This window comes from Impatiens glandulifera, chromosome 1 (assembly GCF_907164915.1).
Source record: "Impatiens glandulifera chromosome 1, dImpGla2.1, whole genome shotgun sequence".
Lineage (NCBI taxonomy): Eukaryota > Viridiplantae > Streptophyta > Magnoliopsida > Ericales > Balsaminaceae > Impatiens > Impatiens glandulifera.
The window spans coordinates 53,620,993-53,631,518 of record NC_061862.1 but is presented as its reverse complement, the minus strand read 5'-3'; positions in this window follow the sequence as shown (position 1 = coordinate 53,631,518).

Genomic DNA, 10,526 nt, shown 5'->3' with positions numbered 1-10,526 from the left:
ACCTAGAAGGTTTTATGTAGCCTTACATGTAATCTCATGCTCCTAGCACGTTCGTTCAATGTTTAATTCATTCGTCCAGCTACTCCATTCTCTTGAGGCATTCGGGGAATAGTCTTCACCATACTGATCTCATTCACAGCACAATACTCTTTGAAATCTGAATTGATATATTCACCTCCGTTGTCGGATCTCAAGCACATAACTTTCTAATTTGTTTCATTTTCAACTAAAGCCTTCCATTTCTTTAAAATAGAAAATACTTTAGACTTGTGCTTCATGAAATATACTCATACCTTTCTTGTCGAATCATCTATAAACGTCACGTAGTATTATGATCCGTCAATAGAAAAAATAGGTGCAGGTCCCCACATATCAGTGTGTACCAACTCTAGCCTTTCTTTCTTAAACTCATTCCTAATCTTTAAGAAACTCACCCGTTTCTGTTTTCTAAGAATGGAGTTTTCACATAACTTTTGTTCAACAAACTTTAGTTCTAGAATCTGTCCATTCTTCAAAAGAATTTTCATCTCTTTTTCGCTCATATGGCCCAACCTGAAATGCCATAGCTCACTGTTCTTCGATTCATCAATTACAGCAACAACTATTTCTCTGTAAGTTGAAGTCTTGTATAACGTTCCAGTTTTGTGACCTCGAGCAATAACAATTGCTCCTTTAGTCACCTTTCACGCACCATTTCCACAACTGAAATTGTGACCTTCTTCATCAAGTTGTGTAACAGAAATTAGATTGCGCATTAAACCTGGAATGTGTCTCACCTTATTAATCATCCAAACAGAACCATTTACCATCTTCAATTTGATGTCCCCATGCCAACAATATCCAATGGCTCACCATCTGCGAGATAAACTTTCCCACAGTTTCCAACCACATAATTCTCCATTAACTCTTTGTGGGCAGTGGTGTGGAAAGACGCTCCCGAGTCCAAAACCCATGAATTTATCGGGTTATCAACAGACATAAATAACACATCAGTGACTGATTCTGTAATAACGTTGGCTACATCATTTTTATCATCACCGTTTCTCTTCGGTGCTTTGTAGTTCCTCTTTAAATGACCCTGTTTACCACAATTCATGCACTCAAATGTCCGCCCAGACTTGGATTGACTCCTCATACTTCTCGATATAGATCTGTTCTTACTTCGGTTGAAATTTCTATCATTACCACTACCCCTGTTTTCCACATTTAGAGCAGAATATTTGAATGTTTCACCAGAATCAATTTTACGAACCTCTTCAGCAAGAATACGATCTCTAACTTCAATAAATTTCAGTTTAGCATTTCCAAATGAATTACTAATTGTTGCCCTCATATGTTCACAACTATTTGGTATAGATGCTAACAAAATCAGGGCACTAACTTCATCCCAAAATCAATCTCAACAGATAACAATTGATTCAGAATTGTATTAAATTCATTCAAATCAGTAGTGACATAAGTACCATCAACCATTCTTAAGTAAACGAGTTTTTTCATTAGATGTACCTTGTTATTATAAGATGGTTAATCATACATATCAGAAAGAGCTTTCATCAGACCCATAGTGGTCTTCTCCTTTGCTACATTGTGAGCAACCGTCTTAAGTAATATCAATCATACAACTCCCAAAACCTGTCTATCAAGGAGTTTCCATTTAGATTCATCAATCTTCTCTAGTTTCTCACTCAAAGAAACATGAAGCTTCTTTCTGTACAGATAATCTTCAATCTGCATTCTTTAGAAGGCATAATCTGTTCCATAGAATCTTCCAATCTCATGTCCTATACTGTTCTCGCCTGCCATTGTTTCTAATGCTCAGATCTAGTCTAACTTCTCTAATACCAGTTGTTAGGATTTGTATCTCCAAAATCCAACCTGCTTGAAACAATCTGTAAAAACACAAGAAATAAGAACACAAGAAGACACAAATTTATAGTGGTTCACTTAAATTGAGTTACGTCCACTTCAGCCACCACCAGATTTCACTATAAAGAAGAAGAAGGGATACAAAGTTTTTGTCTCACACTTTATCTCTTTAGAATTATGTTTCAACCTTGTAAACCCTTAATAATCACATATTTATAGTGTAAATATTCAGGAAATAAACTTAAATATCTCTTTGTCAGACCCAAGCCCAAAACCAAATATAAACCCAATAAACTCTAATTAACACTTGTAGAGTTTATTATACGTGTATGTGTAAGCTTCAGATAAGTCTGTATAGTTTGAAACAAGCTCTATGGCAATGGTACAAAAAGTTCAATAACTTCATGAAAAGTAACAATTTTCTGAGGTGTGAAGCTGATCATTGCTGATATATTAGGAGGTTTGATAAATCGTACATTATTCTACTACTCTACGTTGATGACATGTTGATTGTTGGAGCAAGCTTGTATGAGATTAATAAGCTCAAGAAAGAGTGGTCTGAAAAGTTTGCAATGAAGGATTTGAGTGCTGCAAAACATATCATTGGGATGAAAATTTTTAGGGATGAAGAAGTTCTCAAGCTTTCACAAGAAGAATATGTGAAGAAAATTCTTAGCAGGTTCAACTTGTAAGATGTAAAACCAGTTACTACCCCTTAGCTAGTCACTTCAGACTATCTAAAGATCAGTTGCCTTCAACAAAGGAGAAGAAAAATTACATGGCCATTGTTCTGTATGCCTCTACCATTGGTTGTATTATGTATGCGATGGTTTGCACAAGACCAGACATAACACATGCAGTGGGAGTTGTTAGCAGGTTCATGAGCAACCTGGGTAGACAACATTGGGAAGTAATAAAGTAGATACTACGATACTTAAGAGGAAGTGCGGGTCTCGCTTTGTGTTTTCGAAAGTCTAATATGAGTTTGGAAGGATATGTTGATGCTAACAATGATGGTGATGTTGATAGTAGGAAGAGCATAATAGGATACATATACTCTAGGAGGTATTGCAATCAGTTGGTTTCAAAATTGCAGAAGATTGTTACTCTTTCTAGTTGTGAGGTAGAGTATGTTGCTGTGATAGAGGCTGTTAAGGAGATGATGTGGTTACAACCTTTTTTGAGAATTGGGTCAAAACTACGAGGGAAGTGTGTTGCAATGCGACAGTCAGAGTGACATTCATTTGGCAAAGAATCATGTTTATCATGTCAGAACGAAGCATATACAAGTTCGTTATCATTTCATCCGGTCAGCTTTAGAAGATGGAGTATTAGCTCTTGAGAAGATTCCCGGGAGTGAGAATCTAACTATATGTTGACAAAGTTGTGACAAATGAGAAACTGAAGTTGTGTGCAACTTCAGTTGGTCTTCTTCGTTAAGACATCGGATGGAAAGTTGCTACCGATCGAGAGATGATGAAGTCAGTATCCAAGTGGGAGATTGTTGAGTTATGTAGCCTACACTTATAATAAATTATACATTGTTAATTAGAGTTTATTGGGTTTGTATTTGGTTTTGGGCTTGGACATGACTAATAGTTATTTAGGTTTATTACTTGAATATTTACCCTATAAATATGTGATTATTAAGGGTTTACATAAGTTCGATAGAATTCTAGAGAGATAAAGTGTGAGGCAAAATACTCTGTATTCCTTCTTCTTCTTCATAGTGAAATTTGGTGGCGGTTAAAGTGGACGTAGCTAATTTTGAGTGAACCACTATAAATCTATGTCTTCTTGTATTCTTCTTTCTTGATTTTTTACGGATTGTTTCAAGCAGGTCGGATTTGGGATATACAAATCCTAACAATAGAAAAAAAGCATGACAACCAGCCCTCACGCACTTTCAATTGCACGAAAAATGGATGGATTGATAGCATAATTAGAGAAAATAAGCTAATTTTGAAAAAAAAAAATCAATTCAAGAAACACATTTTGAACACGAGACATTGATAAAATTATTGAAAATTATAAAAGAAACATTGAGAAGATGAAGGAAAAGAAATGCAAATCTAAACAAGAAAGAGAAACATATCAATTTCATAAAGGTGTAAACTATGAAACTCCAAAAAAATTAGAAATAAAATTTACCATAAAACAAAACATCATAATTAATTACATTTCTCATTCCTAGGTAGAAAACCCTCTATCCAATTACTCCTAAGATTAATATTTATTTCATTCAACTGTACGTATTTCTTTATTTTTGAATAAACTAAATATTGTATTCATTTATTCGTAAATTTATTTTGTTAAACTTGTGACAAGTTATATCATAACTTTATTTATATTAAAATTATTTATCCACCATCTCACTTTTTAAATACATAAACATACTTATACTTAAACGGTTATAATCTTTAGTCTAAATCTTTATTCCTTAAGTCTACATTCTTAATACTCTATCTCGATAAATTGAGACAAACATAAGTTACGGAAACATATATGAATCTTTAATAACGAATGATTCATTAAGTCGTTCTACGTTGTTTTTCGAATCTTCTTTGATCTTGGATCTCCCAGTTCTAGATCTGGACCTGGATCGGTAATGAATGATGTGGGTGGGGTTTAAGTCTTCCAACCCTCTATCAATAGCCCTTGAGTGTTCTTGAGGGATGGACAACCTCTATCTTTTGTCTAATGAAAGAAATATAATAGGTAAACTATTTATATGGGTTGTGAACCTAGCTCTAATATACTCATTTACTATTCGTCCCATCAACGAAATAGTAAATGATATTTCTGCTTCTATACAAATATATTCCCATATTTATTATAGATATCTGAAAAAGCTCATAAACTTTATACTTTAATAAATCACTTTAATTATGTTTTAATCTTTATTATGATAACAACTAATATACAATTATTAAATAATATATGTACACAAATAATGAAAAAAAATTCCAACAATCTCCCACTTGGGTCATATATATATATATATATATATATATATATATATATATATATTTCTTCAATTGTATATTATAACCTTAAGAGAGCTTAAAATATTGTTATCATTTCCAAATACATCTATATCAATCTCGTCCATCAATTATATCAACATAAGATTAAAGTGATTTTTGTTACATTAGTTCATAATTAAACCCTCAATAGTCACATATATCAATACAATCGAATAACATAAATTAAACATGGGTGTGTAGTATGAATTAACATGTCTAATACCAACAGGTTCTCTTTTATTCATTATAAAGATCAATCTGAATAACTTTATAATCTTGATTTCTTTAAAACTAAATTTTTAATTTCTTTAAAAATTGATTCTTTAATGTGCACAAAATTACAAATTATATTTATACAAGCATCACAATATAAACTCACACTAAAACTGTATATTGTCTAAATATGTAATATTCATATGAACAATATGTCCATGAAAGACCTCAGATATTAAATATTTAGATAATTGATCCGTAATTTTAGAGTTTGTCTAAATATGCTCAATTGATAACTAAACATTCTGAATTCTTTATTTTCCAAATAGTTCGACTTAGTCGAACTCATATTACTCTTAAAGTAAATGAACTGTAGATTATTGTCATGTAATATCTTTAGTGGTCTTTCTATATCATTAATAATTTGTAACCCCGTGACAAAACTTTGTAGTTAGATTCTTTAATTGAATACCACAAAACATCTAATAAATTTTGTCATCATGTTGAAATAATTCGAGTGTCTTCTTAACACTCTTACAATAATTAATTCTTTCAACTAATAATTAAACTAAAATTATGTGGCATTAATTTCCAACTATTTTAATATCCAACAAAATTTGAATCAAAATATCAAATGATCTATATCCGATTCGATTTCACTATATGAGTATGTAATGTTTTGTTCTTAAAATATTGTAATACTCGTTTGGTTGCTTTCTAATGATCCAAACAAGGATCCTTTAAATATTTGTCCAACATCATAAATATACTTAATTTCTTGATGCATATATTCTTGAGCATACATTAGAAGAAGTCTTTTATATTTAAGGTTAATCTTGAAATACTTATGAGACTAAATTTGTCTCTAGATCTTTTAGAATATCCAACAATTAACATCTAACAATTATTTAGTCTAGTATATTTTCTTTGGACATATAAGGTCTAACCTTGACTGGACATTATTTTAGTTGAAACTGTATTCCATATATAAGTTTTAATTCATAATTCTTCTCTCCAAATAAATTAATTATATAGAGATATTTCATAAATGTTTATTTCCAAATAAAGATTATCTGAAATAATTCTTTATCTCTTCATCTTTAATATGAATTGTCATTGTTTGCGCCAATGTTTCTTTCACCATCAACTGGTTTTTGGCAACTAACTAAGCCATACATTAACACACTTATTTTAGATAATAACACTGAAATTACCATCAAATGTGTCTAAGTACCGAAGTTAAATTACTCTTAGAACAAACAAAAAACTATAATATGTACTCTTTTATGCACAACTTTATTTAATAATTTTCTTTTAGGTACAACATCTGTAATTCTACAACTTCATTACTTTATTATCTTTTAAGGTATTTGCTAAGTGAACACTATTTATGTTATTTTTATTTCAATTTTTTTTATTTTCTTACACACAATATGATGTGAGTTCATATAGAGACTAAGTCTATTTTACTTAATTGTAATCCATATCAAATTAACTTAAGTATGGATAAGAAAATCCAAATTAGATGCATGAGAATACATTAATGCAACTCTAACTTTAATGCATTTAATTTTAAAACAAAATAAATCATATATTATGGTGTATTTCTTATGATATTTTTAGTTTAATAATATCCTTAACAAATTTAACCATTTTAGATATAATTCTTAAAAATAACAAATTCTAGATACGCCTAAGAAACTTTAGTCTAAATTTTTATTCATTAAGTCTACATTTTTAATACTCTATGTCCATAAGTTGAGCCAAACATAAATTGCGAAAACATACATAAATCTTTAATAACGAACAATTCATTAAGTTGTTCTACGTTGTTCTTCGAATCTTCTTCGATCTTGCATCTCACGGTTCTAAATCTAGACTTGGATCAGTAATGAATGATGTGGGTATGGTTTAAGTATTCCAACCCTCTATCAATATCCCTTGAGTGTTCTTGAGAGATGAACATCCTCTACCTTTTGTCTAATGAGATAAACATAATAGGTAGGATCAAGGCTCTCAAAATCGAGAGTTTACGTAAAATTGTTGGACAGTTGTAAACTCGTAAAATCTAGAGTTTACTTGAAATCGTAAGAGTTTAATTTTAAAAAATAATAGTTAGATATTATTATTATTATTTAAATATAATTAGGTATTTTATACTTAGCCAATTTTAAAATTTTATATATTTAAATATAAAATTAATTAAAAAATAATAATAAGTAAATAACAAAAATAACAAAATTTCTCTCTCTTTTCTCTTTCCTCACCTTTTATCATTTTTCCAACCATTGATATAGTGACACATTATTCTCTCCCACATTCCCTCCCTCAAATTTCCTCCCATATCACTCCTCTAAATAACACTATGAAAAAATTATACTTAAAAAATTTATTATATTAAAAATTTTATTAGAATAAATAATAACTTTATTTTTTAATTTTTAAATATAAATTTGTTTTTTAAACGTAAAATCGAAATTATTTACAAACTAATAAAATCGTAAAAGTTTACCTATTTAAGAGTTACTTAAAATCATACTCGTTAACCTTACGTGAAATCGTAAATTCGTAAGATTTTAACAACCTTGGGTAGGCTATCTATATGGGTTGGGGATCTATCCCTAATATACCTATTTACTATTCGACCTATCAACAAAATAATAAATGGTATTTTTGTTTCTACACAAATATATCCCCATATTTATTATAAATACTAAATAAGTCCATAAACTTTATATTTTAATAAATCAAATTAATTGACTTTAATTTTTATTATCAACTAATATACAATTATTAAATAATATATGAACTCAAATATTGAAAATAATTTCAATATAAACTTATGAAATATATTATAACTGATAGTACTTATTAAACCAACATAATTAAGTGGGTACCTCAAATTCAACTTAAGGATATTGGGAAGGAAAACGAATGGATGTAAGATCATATAACCATAATACATCATTCCAATTGTCTACAAATTTAGAAGACTAAGTAACACTTGTAAAAATGAATTTAAAAATCAAACTCTACACAAAAAATAATATAAATAAATAATTTTACTAATTACTCTTCATCATCATTATAAGATCCACACAAATTCAACCCCACAATAAATATAAATAATAATTAAAATAAATAAATAAGGAAAATATCCACAACAAGAAAGAGATCACAAAAAAAATTTAAGTACACAAAAACTAAGTGAAGATTTTGTTAGGAGGGATTATTAGGGTTATGTTTCTTAACCCTAAAATAAGTTGAGGGGTAAACGTAACCGTTATTAATAAGGAAGTTAGCCAAAATATGGAATAGTTAACTGATTGAGAATAAATAATTATTTATATGAAAATAAATAATTATTAATAAGGTAGTAGCCAAATGTGAGATTGACGGGAAATTGATTATGGCAGCTGAAGAGTATATAAGTAAAAAAAAAATCTACAGAATATTCGGCTAAGGAATTGATTATGGTATGTGGAGGCTATATAAGGAAGAGATTCTGATCTGCATAAAACACATAAGATATTATTCGAGAATTCTCTCAAGATGAACTTCTCTCCATCTTCTTCGTTCTCCCCCAATTGTATTCACCTTAGTAGTTAGGATTTTATCTTTTCCCCATTAATTCTTATCTACTCTTCGTTTTTAATTATAATTATCTTGTTCATTTACTTTAATATATATACATAATTCAAGTTTAAGTTATATCATTGGTAACATATCAACGTTTTGGAAATTTGGTGGAAACACGTATCGACGGGGAACTAAATGAAATTTACAGCCGTAATCAAATGCAGGACGAACGACTCATGGCTCAAGAGGCCGATTTGAAAGGATGAAAGTTATAATGGCTTCAATGTGTGATGTGATTAACCGACTAAGTTCAACAACTGGGAATAATCAAGAACCACGAAATGAAGGTCCAAACCTCCAAGGTGATAATCAGCGTGAACGTAGACGATACGAAGATTTCAGATATCAAAAAGTTCATAACAAGAAAATGTATCAATCTCCAACTAAACTATCGAATATAGATTTTTCAAAGTTTAACGATAAATAAGTGGATGATTGGATTTACTCGACTTCGTAAATCTAATCATCCACTTCTTCAACATTAAACTTTGTAAAATCTATCTTCGACAGTCTAGTTGGAGATTGATACCTTTCCTCGTTATGAACTTTTCGATATTTGACATTTTTGTCTCGTCTACGATCATGCTGATTATCACCTCGGAGGTTTGGACCTTCATTTTATGGTTCTTGATTATTCCCAATTGTTGAACTTAGTCGGTTGATCGCATCACTCATTGAAGCTATTATAGTTTGCATCCTTTCAAATCGGGCCTCTTGAGCCATCAGTCGTTCGTTCTGCGCTTGATTACGGCTGCGAATTTCATTAAGCTCCATGTCGATACGTGTTTCCACCATATTTCCAAAAATGTTGCTCTGATATCAATGATATATACCTTAAACTTGAACTAGGTGTATATTTTAAAGTAACGAACAAGAGAATTATAATTAAGAACGAAGAGTAGATAAGAATTAATGTGAAAGAGATAGAACCCTAACTGCTATGGTGAATACAATTGAGGGAGAATGAAAAAAATAAAGAGAAGTTGATTTTGAGATAATTTTTTAATATTGTCTAATGTATTTTCTGCATATCATGATTTCTTTCTTATATACCCTCCACCTACCATAATCAATTCCTCAACCGAATATTTTGTAAATTATATTATTTTCCTTATATACTCTCCAACTGCAATAATCAATTTTCGGTTAATCTCACATTTTTTGTTACTACTTTATTAATAATTATTTATTTTCATATAAACAATTATTTATTCTCAATCAATTAACTATTTAATATTTTGTGTATTTAAAAAGATCAAAATTAAAGTCAAAAGGGTGAAAGAAAAATCAATTACAGACAAACCCTTAAGCTTTGAAATAAATAAATTAGTGATCATGTGTGGCCGAAATTGTGAAAAACAATTACATCCAACACCATGATTATCAGATGAGCGTTGAATTGTCATTCAACACTCTAGATGCGTCTGCGTAGCTCGCTGCAACATAGGGAATGCGCCCCTACGTTGCACCTGATTAGCTAACCGAGCGTTAGCTCTATCAGTTAGAACGCAACAGAATGGCTCAAACATGGACGAAACGCTAACGGACTGCTCCACGTTTGCGTTCTCGCCCGAAATGACGTCGTTTCACGCCTCGATCATCTTCCTCTTTGCGACGCCGGAGGGATAATTAAGGATGAAGTCCACTCCTTTGATTTTCTAATTTGAAATACAGCCGATAGTCAACCAAATCGACTAATTCAAAAGCTAAAATGATCATCCTACTTCGATGATTATTTTCCCTACATCAATAGGGATAAAATACCATAATTGAATTTTGGCT